General features: G+C 37.0%; 1 protein-coding gene across 7 annotated transcripts in view; it reads right to left on the bottom strand.

Moving 5' to 3' along the window:
* OTUD7A (OTU deubiquitinase 7A) overlaps positions 1-17,819 on the bottom strand; it is a 102,468-nt gene that overhangs the window by 64,732 nt on the left and 19,917 nt on the right. For 4 of the 7 annotated variants that reach the window (XM_009280319.2, XM_009280326.2, XM_009280323.2 and 1 more), the window contains 2 exons: positions 14,982-15,118; positions 741-897 (listed from right to left, as the gene is read on the bottom strand). The gene's annotated coding sequence lies outside the window, so the exon portion shown is untranslated. The remainder of the gene's footprint in view (positions 1-740; positions 898-14,981; positions 15,119-17,819) is intronic. The other 3 variants (XM_009280320.2, XM_009280321.2, XM_009280322.2) reach the window with 3 other exon arrangements.

Here is a 17,819-nt window from a genome sequence, read left to right as displayed (position 1 = left end):
TTGGTGGCCAGGTTCTGGTAGCGGGGGCTGCAGGGGTGGCCTCTGTGAGGAGAGGTTGGGGCTGCTCTGTGCTGGACTCATCCGCTTCCAGCTGGTTCCAGCCAGCTCTGCAACAACCCACAGCAGGGCACAGCTGAGCCCAGCAGCCAAGCTGGTGGCACCTCTCTAAAAACAGTCCTACTTCACAGGAAATTAGAAGGTTGATTTTAAAAGGAAGAGGAGAAAGAAGGAGCTGATATTACAGTAATTTACAAGTTTTGGGTTATTCATTATTTTATTTTGTTGTATAGTCATTTATTGATGACCAATACTGTAGCTACTGTACAGTGTTAGGAAACAGATCATGTTTTGCCTCAAGCGAAATGTGACACAATGTCCGGCATGGGACTTTTTCTTGCCAAATCCATGGCTAACAAAAATACATCTGCCCTACTGCATTTTCTACCTACTTTTTTGTTCCTGAAAAAGTGAAACCCATCCTTCTAGGCAATGTTCTCTACAAATATCAAATAAAAATTAAAGCAGGCACTTCAAGAGTAGTTGGTGCTAGACAAGCTATTAAGACAGCTGGCATTCAAAACACAGTTATGCTAAAGGTATCTCTGTACTTCTACCCTGCCCGTGCTGCTGCAGAAATAGTGCAAAGCAAAGAAAACAGGACGAAGGTAAGTGATACACAACGTAAGAAAAACCATATGTTCTACTTTCATGCTTGTTATTCATCATTAGTCAAAGTTTACCTTTGAACATGAATTAGATTTTTCCTGTTAATTCCTCCTCACATGCTCAGTTGCAACTTTACCATGTGCCATGAGTAAGGACTAGCATGGAGATTTCCTACTGGTAGCAGATGATATTGGTTGGCTCTTGCTTGTACCACAGCTACAGAGAAATAAACTGTGAAAGAAATTGGAAACCGGTTGATTTCACTGTTCCCCAAATGAAACACAGTCCTTTCCTACTCCATGTGCAACTACCTGGTTATATTTAACCTTAAAAATGGAATGCCTTTGCTTTCTTAGAAATTGCCTCTTTCTGCAAGTGCATGTCCCAGGTAGAATACAAACATCATTTACCTGCTGCTCCAGGAGGGTGGGGTCCTTCTCAGCCTCATCCATGAGGACTGCCTGCAAAACCCAACTTACTCCAACAAATTGAAAGTGTGTGGGATATCGTTACACAATTACATGTTTTTCAGTATCGAAGCAGATTACGCTGTTGCTAACCCTACCCACTTCACAGTCTTCCAGCCCCTACACTGTACCATCATATGTTTTATACCACTTCTACATTTATGCTTTTATACTAGTTATACAACTGTATCATTTTGTTGGGGTGCATTAGGATAGCAGGGGAGGTGATCCTTTTCCCTCTATTCAGCCCTGGTGAGACTCATCTGGAGCGTTATGTCCATTTCTGGATCTCCAACACAGGAAAGACATGGACATACTGGAGCAAGTCCAGTGAAGGACCACAAACTGCACATCTGTATCATCACTGGACAAGGGAAACGCTTCCAAAATGTAACATAATGAAGAGGTAGTAACAGAAGGAAAGCTGGAAATACTGAGGCGGCTAGTTAAAAAGGAACGCAGACACTTCAGGAAGAGAACTACCTTAGTGGATTATGGCCAAATTTGGCATCTAAGCTTTGTAGCAACTGAATCTGTTTCAATGCAAATGCAGGACAAAAATGCTACTTTTATTTTAAAAAAATAAATACTCATACATAGATCCAATGTACTAAACAGCGCTAACATCCATACAAAAAGATCACAAGAAACTGAATACAATTAATCTCTTTAGTGTCTAGGAGAAAGAATGAAATAAATCTCAACCAGCAGGATGGAAACATACAGATCAAGCTAAGAGAACATGCCGCATGAGGTGAACGATACAAAGCATTAGCGAATTTCAGGTAACAATCAAAAGCAGTATAATGACTGCTAATTTAAAATGCACCAGCTGTGCACTCAAGTACAGTCACTATGTGCGGGGGCTAGACTGCTCATAAATTTGGAAAACTGAAGTGCGTATCAGTCCGAAGAAGTCAACTCGTGAGTTGTCTCAGTATTGGCATTATTTCAGTATTTTCAACAGTGGTATTGAAAAGATACCCTTTTAAGAGCAGAAGACCAATCTCTTTCTGCATTTATGACATCACCCATCACCTCAGAATTGCCTCTTGATTACATGATCATCAGAACTCATACAGTAACCATGTCAACAGACACATTTCATTCTTAACTCCTCCCAGCAAAGGTTATGTAAGCTGCCTATGAAGATCTTTTCTACAAAAGAGGTTCTTTCTGGTAATGCAGAAAGTTCTCTGCCTATATACAGAAAACTGGTAATATATGTGCATTGACAGCTGATGCAAACACAGCTCACATGCCACAGAGCCAGAGATAAGGCTAGCCGTTGTTTTACTGAAAAACAATAATTTAAAATTAAATACTATCCAGGTTTCATTATATAATGATAAATAGCTGTACAGGTAGAAAACACCTGCCTTGTGTTGGGTGCCAAGGAACCACATCCAATCCAGACCTTCCAAATCCATGACAGTGTGAGGAAAACGTTTTCTAGTCGAACGCTCCCTCTATACCTGTGCACTATACTATATAATTCTCTAGGCTCTGGGTCCTGCACCTGTGCTTAGAACACCTGCACAAAAATATCCATGCTATTTAATTCTTCCTGTTACTCATCAGACCTAAATTAACAGCACAACATAGACTAATAGTGTTTATCCAGACAGATGTGTCTGAAAAGATGGGAGAATCAATGATGAAACATTGATGAACGTTAAAAATGAAAGAAAACAGAACAAACCCACCATTGATTACCTGAAGTAACACTGGTTCACTGTGTTGGATTACTTAAAAACGAAATAAGATCTACAGGACTATGCTGACTGGAGCTGGACTCCTGCACAGTTTCCATGCAAACTCCAAATTTCAACAGTACTGAATCAAGCACATCCAATGCTGTAAGAGGCAACTAAAATATCTGCTACACATGCAACTGAGGAGCAACCTGCTGTGGAAACCCATTCCTCATATACTGGTAAGGCCTCACAAAGTCCCTGAAACATTATAAACTCAATGTGGTGCTACCAAACCCACAAATATTAACAGCTCTAGTAAAAAAAACAACCAAACAAAAAACCTCCCAAAAAAACCCAAAGAAACCTCCCCCCCCTCGAAAAAACCCTCTCCAAAACTCAAATACTAAGTTTCCTACTATAGCAGTATTTTACTGTTAGTACTAACTACTCACCATGTACTATTTTCTGTTAGTACTAACTACTCACCATGTACTAACTATTTTTCTTTTTTTCATGCAGCAAACATCACCTCTCTACCCCATTTTGTAGTCATAATTATCGCAGGTGGCAGGTGGTCTGGCTGTTACTTGTACTACCTCACCCTGAAGAAAAACCTTTACAAAAAGCCTGAACTATGCATGCTCTACACTCTGAAAGCAAGAAGCAGAGTTGGTAGGATCCTCCCTGTATACATTTGAACTAGCACTATTTTTTTCCCCAGAAGGAGTTGTTTTCTCAGCTCTCTAGAATTTAGAGGAGGAAAAAAACCCAACAAACAAAAACCCAACAAAAAAAGTCTTTAAAAAAATATTTTTGCCAGAAAACTACTATTAGCTGTGAAAACCCACCCAGATGGAATAGTAAAAACTACTAACCAAGAAAAGAAAATAAATGGTAAAGAAGGAGGTAGTGACTCAGAAGCCAGATGTCTACCAGACTTACTGTTCTCACCAGATGAACATAGTCTCTCCTCACCTACAAAACCACCACCTTTGCTCCGGATGGTTAGTCAAACCATTAACACAACTTACACTGCAAATATACACACTTGGAGAACACCTAACACCATCATCCATACTATACCCGTCAATAAGCATCACCCCTCTTGCGGTTAACAGTATAGACACACATATATACTTGCAGTTTGACTTTCAAATGTGTCACACATGATACACAAATGGCACTTTGAACTCAATGGAAATGGAAACATCTTGACCCTCAAAATACAATGAAGACCTTGGTTTTCACTCACTTTCCAGCCAAATTTCTTCTCTAAATAATTTCTTACTTATACAATGCAAGTACAAGAGGCAGTGAAAGGGATAATTTGTTGTATATTGTAAGAAAAAGCATTTTAAAAGTATTTAAAGAAGAGATACTGATTGCTTCTAAATGTTAAGATGGGTTAATAGGACTTGAAATCAATTAAATACAATCTCAGTTATATTGAGTTATAAAGCTAATGCTTTGTATCGTTCACCTCATGCCCAGGGAAGTGGTGGAGTCCCCATCCCTGGAGGTATTTAAAAGACGTGTAGATGAGGCGCTTAGGGACATGGTTTAGTGGGCATGGTGGTGTTGGGTTGACGGTTGGACTCGATGATCTTAGAGGTCTTTCCAACCTCAATGATTCTATGATTCTATGATTTGATCTTTTCTACTCCTTTAAGTAGCTCTCTCTTAAAATTGAGCCATACTTGGAAGTAATCATTCTTCATCTGAATCTAAATTTGACTTCTTTAACATCAAATCGCTTCATCCAGTTAAACGATATGAAGATATTTTTTCCAAATAGGCAGAAAGAGATGCATAGGGCTAACTAATGAAGCAAAAGCAAGTATGTTAAAACAAATCCCATGCCTCCAGAATACAAATAGCTGACAAAACAGAAGTGATGAACAGAAAGAAAAACAGAAAGAAAAAAAAGAAAACAGTGCATAAACAGTGCACAGTGGACAAACCCTGAGGAAGACATAATGATTAAACTGCAACTTAGATCTTTCATAATTTTCACAGAAAGGATGAAATAAGCACCATCAGTAATATGCCCAGTCTCAGTGCTCTAGGAAGCCAGTGGAAAGACACTCACCGACTGGATTAAACCCGTTCCCCCCCCCACTTTTTTTAATTTCCCTGCAGTGTGACAAGGCTAAATGCCTATTAACATTACTGATTCCTCTCAGCTGGTTTGGCAATACACAGGCTAAGTGCAGTCCGCTCTTGTGTTGAATGTTCATGATGCTTGCATTTTGGTTGTGAAGGCAGAAAGACCCTGTTTGTGCACAGCTCCAGACTTTGAAAGTAATTATTTCTGTCATGCCATATTTGATGGAGAATGTTATAATTCTAGAATCTTGACAGTATCATGAAATTGAACCAATGCACCAAATAAGACCACTTCTTCTTAGTGAAACATTTAAATTTTTTGAGCTCAGGCTGTGCAAGTTCTCATTCTTTTCTGCATGCAAAATGTATTTACCTACAGTTTTACAGACTTTAATTTTTTAGTACGCCAGAGATTTTTTTATTGGTTATTACATTTCTAAAGCTGCTCCACTCTTCATTAGATAACACTTTGCCAAATGTTCATATACAAGATAAAAACTATTAAGGGAAAAACTGTAATTAAACGATCAAGTCCATTACAGAAGATTTGTTTAGGAGGGGAGCATCAGCTTTAAGGGAACTGGTAGCTAACGTAGGCACTCAGCTTTTCAGATTGCCTAGTAGGAATACCATGTATATGCGAGAGTAGTTAATTGTTCAGAGCATTTGTTGCCCAGGTAAAAGGTGATTAAACATTAAGATACAGGACCAGTCTGAAATATAGAAAGCTAATGCTCTGCCAAGAGTAGCTGAAAGGAATGACATTGAATTTCTAATGTTTTTGCACCAATGAAAAATCAAAGACAAAATCTTGTGAATACTGTGGTTTCCCTACAGGAAGACTACCTTATTCCCAAAATGAAACTTCTCCCTACCCTTTATTTGGGTTAACTTCAACATTTTTTAACACACTATGACCTCAATTCAGTAAACTTTTTGTATTCAGAGTAACGCTTCAATCATGCTTTGTTTCAGTGTTCCCCCGAATAGCTGGGGACTTTTCTCTCTCTGTTTAGATACATATATTTTTATTTCTGTACAGATATAATCAGGTCTGCGTCCAAGATACAGTTGGAAAAATCAGAAACAATTACTCATACAAACATGTTTCTGTTTTCCAGTCTTCAAAGTGGAACTAGAAGGAAAAAACAAGAGACAGATGTTGGCAAAGCCTCTTCTGGAATACTGGGAGCAAGTTCAATAGCTTATGTTTCAGAGGGATCTCCTCAGACTGGAACAGGTGAAATGAAAGGGTACAGATCATCATAAGTTAAGTGTTTTATCTTAGGACAATTCACTAGAAGAGCCTGGATTGCAGAGCCAATGAAACAAGGTTGAGAACTGGATTAAGACTGCTCTTCATAAATACACCAAGCCACAAGTAAATATAGTCTGGAAATAAAGACAGGGGTCCCAGTGACAGAAGTACTGGGAACAATCTTTCCTTAGAAGCTGGGGAGAAAATACTGAATTATTTTAAAAAATAGAGCTACCTAACTATATGTAAAGTACAATACAACAACCTGCAGTGATAGGAAATCAGACTTTAAAAACCAGGCAGTTTTCTTGCAATCCTGTGGTCTGTTTTTTAACAGTACCAAATAAGCTGAGTTTCTAGGAAATCCTTTCAGGGCTTAATCTCTCTGGGCAATGGAATAAGATGGTCCTCATTGCAACATTAAAACAATTTCTATATGACAAAAATCTGTATTGAACCTTTTCCCTTCCCCTCTATAATTTCCAAGTGGAAATTTATATAAGCAGTTTACACACGCGTAGGAATTTGCTTACTTCTGTAATAGGACATACACATATGGATGGGGTTTAGATACAGATGCAAAGAAAACATCAGAAGTTTAAAAGTGAGATTATTCCTGAAAATGAGTTTATACAGTAATTTACATTGGTGAAAAACAACACCTTAAATTCACAGCAGTATTTTATAACCCCTTTTCAAAGGTCATAGTGATTATACATGAAGAATTTGCATAAGAACAAATTGTCTCTTTAGAAAAAAGTCTTCTCCCTAGTTTCTGGTTCCCTAATAAACAAACGTGTAGCATATATTAAAATATAGACTATATTGTAAATGTTTATCTTTGTATGTAAACAATGAGGATATAATACAGCGTATCGATAAAAGAGATACATGATTGCCTAAACAACATACTAAGCTTATTTGACAGGGTTTTTTCCTCCGTACAATTTGTCCCATTTTTTCAAAACTTACACTCTGTTGGTAAAACATGTAAGCACTAGCTATAGGAATTCACACATCTTTACTAAGCTGATAATTATACATCTGATAAGTGGTTGTATTAAAAAAAAACAACAAAACCCCCCACAACCAGTAGTATATGATTTTTTCGTGTCGCTAAAAATGTAACCACATTTAGGTTTTTTGGTGTGGAGCAAGCATGGCAAACGCATACACATTAAAGTATTAACAGCTCACATAAAGGTAGTGTTATTCTCTACATCTACAATTCTCTACCCTTCAAAGGAACTTAATGGTAAACCAACGTTATTTTCCAGAACATATGTCTTGTTTTGTTCCCTGTCTACTAGACTGCTATTCATTTTTGGCAGGAAAGGAAAAATTAATACTTTTTACAGGGATAAGAATAACCATTAAAATATTAGACTCCAAATTCTAACAGAAATACTGGTTCAAGATACTAAACACTGGAGAAAAATGGAAGAATTCTGAAACAGCTAAGCGAAGTATGTGGAATAAGAAAATTTCATTGACATTTTATAAAATTAGAACAGTATGGTGGAAGCTGTAAGTTTATATTGAGTCACATTCACCTAAAGCATCTCTATATACCTCATTGTAGTAGCAATTCAAAAACCCACAGAACCATGTGCTTAGTTTTAAGCACATGCTGAAATCCTACCCAAACCAGAGATAAGAAGACTGTGCTGCTTAGGTGCCCCAGGCAGTGTGACAGACCAACTGCTACTGATTTGAATCACCTGCCTTAGCATGTCTCCAAGAATTGTCCAAGTCCCCAGTATCCTGTCAGAGGACTGAAGAGTTTTTTCTTTTGTCTTTATTTCCCCCTAGTAATGAAATTAGACCCGCTCTGCCACAGCCTGCATCACTGCCATTCAGTCCAAATTTCTACCTGGAATCTACAGCTGGGAGCCAGCGAAACTGCTGTTTGCAACTCAGGCTCTAACACCAACTATTCAAAGACAGTTGTAGTCTTTTACTTGTAGGAGCAATACAGCTTTTGACATGACGACATGATCATTTTTCCTTTGTTTCCCTTAGTACTTAGCACTCTCCTTGGTCTTTAGATCCTTTTCCGCAGTTTTGATTTACCCAAAAAAAAAAAAAAAAAAATCAAAAGCTCTCTAACATGACAGGGGACAGCTTAGGGAACAAGTGTTCTGCTGACAGACCACAGCATGGTCATTTAAGAAAGTAGAGACTGGGTATTTTTTGCTAACTGTAAAAATTTGCTCACTGGTCTGAAATGTGCTTTTTCTCCTGGATTCATAAGGAATAGCCTAAATCAATTCTTCTTTTTCCTCTTAGACTATGCTCAGAGAATGGCAGTTGAAGGTAAAAGGTTATTTTAGTTTGACTAGTAAGGTGGCAGAAGGCAAGTCTACTAGGAATATCAATGCCCCATACATAAATGCAATTATGAAAAAAAAATCCCACATCAAAAACCCCCCAAAAATCAGTTCACAGTCTTAAATTAACACCTCAATAAACTGCATAGGCACATTCCAACACACTACTATCTGGCTTGTCATTTATCCTTATTTTGCACCAGGGTGAAATCTTGCTGGTACCATCCAGCACAGTTGAATTTTTTTGTATGGATGACCGGAGCTGTTCTGCCACCTTATCTTCTTTGAAGCATTAGAACATATTTAGGCTTGAGAAACTTGCAAAATGATGTACACATACAAATCCTGGCCTTCCATGTTTCACTTGTAACTGCTGATCCCAATCAGCCAGAAAATGCCACTTGGGATCACGCACTGGTGAAGGAGATGCAGAAGTATGGAAGATAACAGTGTCTTAACACTTTGAAGTTGTCTGCGGCAGGTACCTTTAAACTTTTTAATCCAGCATGTTTCAGCAAGGCTGACTATTCTCCCGCTACATCATCAAGATGGTCCTCTATCACTGACAGTACAGGTTTGGTTTTACATACCTGCCTAGCTGCTAATGCCAGTAGCTATCTCAATGTGTATTTAGTCATGGACATCTCAGAGTGAACCTCTGCTTGTAACAGAACAGAAGTCAACCCTTTTTTAGGTTGGGCCTTTTTTTTTGTTTTGTTTGTTTGTTTATTTGTTTGGGGGTTGTGTGTGTGTGAAAATTATACAGCTAGTAAGTTTAAGTCATAAATGGACTAAAATACTGCTTCTTAATACAGTTTGTTGGTTTACAGAACTAAAGGGCATTACAGATTACAAAGCAGGCAATCTCCCTACATTGGCACAATGCAGATGCAGTTATGAACTATATTCTTGTCCTGTTTGTTTTGAATGTATAAACTTCTCCTCCAAAAGTTACAGGTAACTCCTTGCCCAAAGTTTGCATAATTATGCAAACAACTACTAACAGACAGTTAAGAATAATTGTAAAAGTGTACTTCAAATTTTCAGCAAATGAAAAGGAAATAATTCTATTCCGGACACTGCTATGAGTTAAACAGAAACTACCTGAATGATCTCTTTACTGAAATGCTCACTCTAATTTATTTGAAAACCTCCAAATGTTTCTGAAAATGTTAATTATTTTGAATTAGTCTCACATTTGACAATTGTTTCATTGTTTGCTTGTTTCTGTAATCCTGAAGGTTTAAACTTTGGCAGTTTAACGTCTATATTTGTTTAAATGCCAATGAATGAAAACCTGTGTATGGCCCTTCATAAATTCACATCGCTTAGTTCTTATCTTCTTTACTGCTTGCAGCAAGAATAGCTTATTTTCTTATTTTTCTTGGTCCTTTGAATTTAAAAGGCCCAGCAATTTGACAACTACATTTAATAGAGATTTGCTGTTATTCAAAGGGGTTTTTTTGTGTTAATAAGAATCCACTATTTAGACTGCCACAAGCCATGTGTCATTTGCAGATGAGTATATTACCCAACCAATGCACTACTAGAATGACTACACTAAATCAATAATGCTTATTTATGTATTACTTCTATAAAACATATCCTTGGACAAATCTACCATAGTGATTATGTTAAGTCAAAACTGAAACACGCTAACTTTGAATTCTGAAAGGGAAATTTTCAGCAATAACTACCTTTCCGGGGGGGGGAGGGGGTGATTTTTCTTAAAAGGTGTATATTTTTGCATTCAATTTTATTCTGGGTTTTTTTGTTTGTTTGTTGGTTGATTGGGTTTTAACAAGTATTAGTATAACTGTAGTATTACATCCTGGAAGCATGATTTTATTTTTTTTTTAGATCAACTAAAAAATAACCAGGAGGAAGAACTCAATTTCAGAGAAATTCCAAAGCAGAAGCTACAAAATGTGAAGTCTTAAAATTCCAACCTGACCGATGACAGTTGTGTATGACATTGTGCAACTCTCAAAATTTAAGAGGAGAAATTATCTGGCAAATTACTCAACAGCATCTCTAGCTGTATAAAGAAAGGTGTACAGATTTGTAATTCAGGTTTTTTTATTTATTTATTTACCATGATCCAGTAATTGGAAGGAGGAAAACAAACACATGGGATTCAGAGAAAAGTTATGTCAAAAAGGAGAAAGCAGAGGTAAAACATGACTGCACAGTCTAATAAACCACATAGAAATCAATTCAGGCACATAAAGGTATGTAGCTAGTGCTACTCTAGATACCACGTAGTACCTTCTGGGTTTCAGCCGCTGCTCCAGAAGTGTATGGGTCTGCATCATATTTGCTAGTCCCATGTGGCTATCACAGATAATACAGAGCTTTCAAAATGGCAACACATCTATGTGTAAGTAAGGTACCTGAATCACCTGTTTCTACCTATAATACTTATCAGGTGCGTATTCAGGCACCTGAATCACACCTGAAATACTGAAAGATCCAGGACTTGGGGATTATTTTATTTATTTATTTATTTATTTAAATGTTCACCTTATTTTGTCAAGACTGCACAAGACCATAAATAAATACAAACAACTGGACAGAAATTCTGACATCAAGTTTTCCCAGAAAATTCTTAAGTTCTCAAGACAGTTTTTTCCTAGACACGATGACTTTAGTTGGAAAGACGCATGGTGTCTCAATAAACACATTCAAATAGAAGCTCGCTCTGTTTCCTAACAAAAGTAGCTCTCAGGTGATTGAGTGGCAAACAACAAAACTGGTTGCAAAGAAATATTCCACACCTTTTGTTCACTCAGGACAGCCTAGCTCCCTCTGCAGTGATTTCACTGTTCCCAGAGATTCCAGGCCTTCAACTTCTAGAAAATCTCTCCAGTATTGCCCTAACTTGCATGGCACTGATGCTGCCTACCAGCAGGATACTCCAGCCACCAGAAATTCAAATTTGACCGTAAATCACTGGACACAAGGCAGCTTTTTCACACAATGCATAAAGCTGCTTAAGCCAAACACTCTTAGAACAGATCTCACAGATCATAGAGGACTTAATTGAAGTCAAGAGTAGATATTTTTGCTCAGACTCCTATAACACAGAATTTTAAAGGCCAATAAAAAAAGAGCATATCTCTTACGTATTTTACTTTTACACTTTGTATTCATTCCATTCAAATTAGATGAGAGATTACTTCACCAGCCTCGTACCTGTTTTGTTTTAAACAGACTTTTATCTTCAAATAGCTTCCAGTTTTAGCTGCCAAGAACATAGAGATAAAAGCCAGTTTTTAACCTCACAGTCAGAAGAACATCTCCCATAGAACTAAATGTATATTACACACTTTGATCACAGATGAAGTGGACCTAAATTTTGCAATCTGTTTTGTACGACTAAGCCCATGCTGCTCACAGAACTCCAATGAAAGAAAGAAAATATTATTCAGGAAGCATATCTGCACAAACTGTACTGCTTAAGTTATTGTACACTTCACCAAAATACTCTTTAAAGCCTCTGTACTGAGCTAGGAAGACCAGCTCCTAAGTCCTACAAGCACCTTTAAGCTGACTCCATCCAGATTAGCTGCACTTGACTGAGTTCTACCACCAGAATGGCAAATCACTCCATTAAGAGGCATTGCATAATTACATTACAGAAGGGACCTGCGGTCACAACTTATTTGCAATAATAATCACCCAGTTCTGCAAAATCCATAAAAAATGCTTTAAAAACTTGCTGAATGGGTAAGGTCTTGACAGCAGATGTAGTTACAGTGATGAATTAAAAAGCACTAGTTAAAGCAGCCAAAATGATAACTGTCTAACAAAAGGTAACATGCACTAGACCTGATGGCAAAGTGGGGCATTTATATGTTAATTATAAAACGTGGACTCTCAAAACATGTAAGATAACAAGACAACATTTAGTGACTAGTACAATTATGGGCCATCTACCTTCTCAAGTATAAAATATGAGAGTTATAGGAACAAAAGGTGAAGAACCAGAAGGAAGAAAAATAAAAGCTCCAATCAGGCATTATTACTAAGGTTTTGTCTACACAATGGAACTCAGGAAAATTAACCCAAATTAATTTAACTGGATTTGTCCATGTCCATTAAATTCCTTTGCAAACACTTTCATCTGGGAATAAAATGTGGCCTTGGTTTGGCTTATCTTGCCTTCAAAGTGAATTAAACTAAATTCACTGGAGGCCACTTTAATTATGAATGGGAGAGTGCATACAGAGACTTGGTAGGATTTAAGCTGCCCTCTTTAAATCCCTACATTTAGTTGACTTGCATCAATTTTCCTCGGTATCTTGTGTAGACAAGCCCTGAACTGATACATTAAACACAGAAGTGAAAAAATAGAGAATTAGGGAAGCTATGCTGAAGAATCCTCAGTCAAGACACTAAACCCCTGTGGGAACCATCAAAAAAGAGCTATTATCCAAGAGAAGAGAATTGTTCAACTATTTTAAGTTCAGTTCTATGAAGAATACCGCCAAAGTTCAGAGACTAACTGCGAAGTATTTTAAAAACGCAGCTACATTTCAGTTTTCAGAAATGCTATTTATTTAAAACATCTCCTATTTGCTTATTTATTTGAATTATTTGAATCTAGAACTATTGATAAAGGACACCACTAAATCATCTTTCGAGGCGATTTATTTAAGAATTAGAGGTTATAACCTATTATTGGAGGCTAAGATAAAAGAAAGTAGAAAAGAAAAATTTAAAGATCACGCTGCGTTTAAGAGCTATGGCACACTCCCACTGAAGAAACATTATGGAAAGCTAGAGACGCTCAATACCTTAAAATACCTGAGGCCCCATAAAATGTTCTGAAACACCTACAGTCACTGATAACACTGATAACAACTGAGAGATTCTTTACTTGCACTCCACCACTGATGGCAGCCTACCAAAAAGCACAGCACCAGTCCTATGTCAGATGCACAGGCAGGAGGATTAATTCATCTGCTCAGATGTTCTGCTGGAACATTTTTACAACTGTATTTTCATGGAGCTTCAGAGGGTTTTCATAACACTATTGTTCTTACTCAAGAACGATTACATTCTCAGAGGGAAAAAATGTCATGGATAAACAACAAGTCCGCAGAAATACGGGTCCAGAACTGCAATAAACAGACAAGCAGGAGACAGAGCCTTTCCAGGTAAGGATCCTCTACATCCCCCTATCAGTATTTTTCCAGGATAAAACACCACCATTGCTATAACGTTTTTGCTTTCATATAGGACAACAGATAAAGAGAATGAACGTGAGGCAATTACAGTGTTTCCCTTATTTTATTCACAAGGGCCCTCATAGTATGTTACTTGTATTCTGGCAGAAAGCAGCAGTGCAAGAGATAAATGTAATGCCACTGATAAAATTGGAATTTCCCTAAAACAAAGACCTTCATTTTAAATCACATTCAAGTATCAAGTATTATTTTATCTGGGAGAGTGATAAAGAAGTAGGCAGTATTACACTCTACTGTACTTGAAATATTAACAATTAGGGTTTTAAATGTTAATCTGAGGCCTCTTACTAAATGCACAGTTTCATTAAGTAACGTGCATCTCTTCCGCTAGAATATATCTCTGCAGAAGCAATATGAACAAACTAGATTTTTTCCTCATTCAGATTTTTTCCTTATTTTTTTTTACTCATTTTCCTCATTTATAAATTTTTCCTGACTCTGCAAGAAGATATTGTTTCCAAATATTGAACATATTCCTCCAAATGTCATCCTTCTTTCAAATAAAGAAGGTATGCTGGCCAAAACTCTAATCTTAACACAGTTTTCTCTCACAAAAACATATAACGTACTCTGCAAATACTCCACATGCATAAAATTTACTTCAGTATGTAAAAAGCAAGATGGCTGAATAACCATTATTGGATATATATAATATGGAGTTTCATTAATTTTTTCAAGTTTGCGTTGCATTAAAAATGAAGCACTTGGGCCTACAGGCACCACAAAATGCATGCAGCTCAACAACCAACACAATGAAGACCAGCTTAACCACTTGCTGTTTCTTACATTTTGAGTTATTTAGCCCCCTATTTCTACATTGCAAATTCTAAAATTAATTGTCATAGCAACAGGAGCTTAAGTCTTCATTTACAATGCAGACAATCTTTTCGATCATGTTATTCATGCATAACCCCATAGCTTCTGATTTGCAATGTATCGCAGTCAACTTTTAACGGGGGGTGTGGGGAGCGGAAGAGAACACAGGTATGAGACATTGGCATGCAGTGGTCAGGAAGCAGCTCAACCTCAAACTCTGCTTTACAGCAAGTTACTTCCTCCTATGCTTCCATTTAAGAACAGACAGCTGCTGCTGAAAAGCCAGACTGCTAAGATTAGTTCTCCTGTTAAGGCTGCTTATTCTTGAGCTGTAAACAGATACACAGCTGATTAAAGCTACCTTTAAGCAAGTTTTTAATTTGACTTACTTACAACAGACTTTAAATAAGAGTTCCTTGAGGCATGTGTCAGTTGAGTGTTATGCTGCTGGTTTTTGGTGAGGAAAATAATCCATTTTTGCCACAGTAGAAGGTATGAATAAGCAAAATTTTGTCCCCTGAGAAATCTGAAAAAAAAAGTAGTATATTAATCATTGTACTTATTCTATGCTATTTGAATAATAATGATAACTGGCAAAAGTCAACTTCACCTTTGACCTTAGGAGCCTAACGGATGTACTACTCTCAATGCAGATAAATTACCATATACAATAATTTGCATTAAGAAGATTACTTGAGCAAAACCCAGACAATTTAAAAAAAAAAAAAAAAAAAAGAATTATGAATGTACAAAAATATCCTTATGGCTATCCTATGGGAAAATGGTAATTCACACTTAAAAATTCCTCTAATAGTTCTCTTTCTTAAGATTCATCAAATACACCTTTGGGAGTTTTTCTTCTCATAAGCTATCAAAATCTAAGGCAATGAACTAGTGAACAGTTATCCAGGAAAAGACTCAATTAGGATAGCCATTTTCTTTCATGGAAAAAAGGGACAAATGTGAAGAAAGAAGGAACACTACTTTATTCGTGGGATTTATTTATTTTTAAAAGAAACAGCATTTCCCTTCGCATATAATCTACTCATATCTCTTAAGTATAAATCCTGCTGCTTGCAAATACATAAGCTAACTACTATAAGCTTCACTTTATTATTTTAAAAGGCACTTACAATCAGTTTTACTGTTTCTGTTTTTTTAATCCATTCACAAAACTCATACGCTTGTCACTGAGCTCAGCCTTATCAAAATCAGGATTTAACAGATATCTGCCCAAACCCTTTCATCATGGAAAACACTCCTTCCAATAATGCTTTTAAAACAGGTAGAAATATAACAAGGTCCACATTTTTTATGAATTTGTGAGAATCACGAACAGAGAAAACAGAACATTACATTATTTCTCATTATTTCCTAGAATACACATGGAAATAACCAAATCTCAGTAGATAATAGTCCGTATGCAAAAAATCCCAGTTGTCTTTGTAACAACTCAACTGTAACATGAAGTGTTTGTGCGCTAATATATAGTACTTAAGATTCCTAGCTTTATTTTTTTTTCCTTCACCGTGATATATTTTCATGCAAGAATCATACATCTGACCAAAGAATCATCTTCAATTCTTTGTTGGAACTTACTTATGAATGTACCACACCACAGATATCCTCATACAGAAGTAGCTTATTTTAAAGTTCATAATAACATAAAAAGAATCATTTCATACATTGCAAAGGAAATATAAGCAGCAGTCAAAACGCATTTGCCTATGACCCTCATCTTTATCACCCTCAGAGAACTTAAAAAAAACCGAAAACAACTGAAAAACCTTCATCGACTTACAGAAGTAACTTTTAATAGCTCTAACACTTTCAAAGATACTTCAACTGCAAGCGATGGCAATAACCATTGAGTGTGAACATGCCTCAACATTTCCATGTATACCATGTTAACAAACTGAAATATCTACCCTATGAAACTCCTATTAGCTACGGGGAAATAACTAAAAACTCTGTTATGCAGCCTTCAAAATCAAATGATGATGTTTCTGCTAAGGAGATGTAACTTTTATCACTGCCCTGGAAACAATGAAGCAGTCAACCTATATTCCTTTTTTCAGCTACATATTAACAAACAACGATTGAAACATTTTTATAGTTTTGTTCAATGCATCAGCTGCACAGAAAAATAAACCCTTTCTGTCCAACACTCGACCTACTTCTTCAGTTGAAAGAGGATTTAATGTATGTGCTTGCAGTACATACTTTTTTTTTAGCAAATCATAGAATCATTTAGGTTGGAAAAGACCTTTAAGATCATCAAGTCCAACTGTTAACCTAGCACTGCCAAGTCCACCACTAAACCATGTCCCTAAGCACCACATCTACACGTCTTTTAAATACCTCCAGGGATGGTGACTCAACCACTTCCCTGGCAGCCTGTTCCAATGCTTGACAACCCTTTCAGTGTACCATTTAAACTACACTAAAAATTATACCATTTAGTTTGCTGTCGTAAGTAAGTGATCTAAAAGATTACTATGGATACTATGATTATTAGGGCACAAGGAAATGCATGTAGCTCAGCCCTTTTTGGCATTTCTCACATGCACACACTGTAGCTTCAATAACAGCCGCTCCTCATAAGACTTGTGCTCCAGACCCTTCACCAGCCTCGTTGCCCTTCTCTGGACACGCTCCAGCACCTCAGTTTTCGGGGGGGGGCGTTTATTTTCCATCTGTTTCACTGAACACTAACTTGATAGTACAGTGTGCAAAAACTCAAGCTTATACATAACTTGCAGGGAGACTTATAGCAGTTATTGCTATCCCTGCAAATAATTTCTTCAGTTATTCTGTGAAGTATAAGTTCTTCCCTGCTCTTCCTTACAAATGGCTGTTCACCTGACTAGCGTATGGGAGATCATAATCATAATCTGTGTAGGAATCAAACATTAAGGCTAACCAGATTTTAAGAACTTTATTTTGTTATTATGAATAGTCCTTCTGAAGGAGCCTTCTCCCTTCTCTGTACCCACTGAGTACAGAGCAAGCACAGGCTAAGGTTAGCTGCTGTGAATACCCAGTTTAAGATCAACCTTAAATACTGCTTACTCTGTCTGTTGTATTCCCCTGTATAGTGGGCCAATAAACTGAAGAATGCTCCCCATATGACCACAACTTGGTCCATGACAAATTATACAGAGATATAAATATACAGAATAAAATTATCATTAGCTATCAAAAGGTTCAGGGTGTAATCTCAGCTG

The sequence above is a fragment of the Aptenodytes forsteri genome, unplaced genomic scaffold (genome assembly GCF_000699145.1).
Source record: "Aptenodytes forsteri isolate BGI_AS27 unplaced genomic scaffold, ASM69914v1 Scaffold83, whole genome shotgun sequence".
Taxonomy (NCBI): domain Eukaryota; kingdom Metazoa; phylum Chordata; class Aves; order Sphenisciformes; family Spheniscidae; genus Aptenodytes; species Aptenodytes forsteri.
This window is presented reverse-complemented; position numbering and strand designations above follow the sequence as displayed.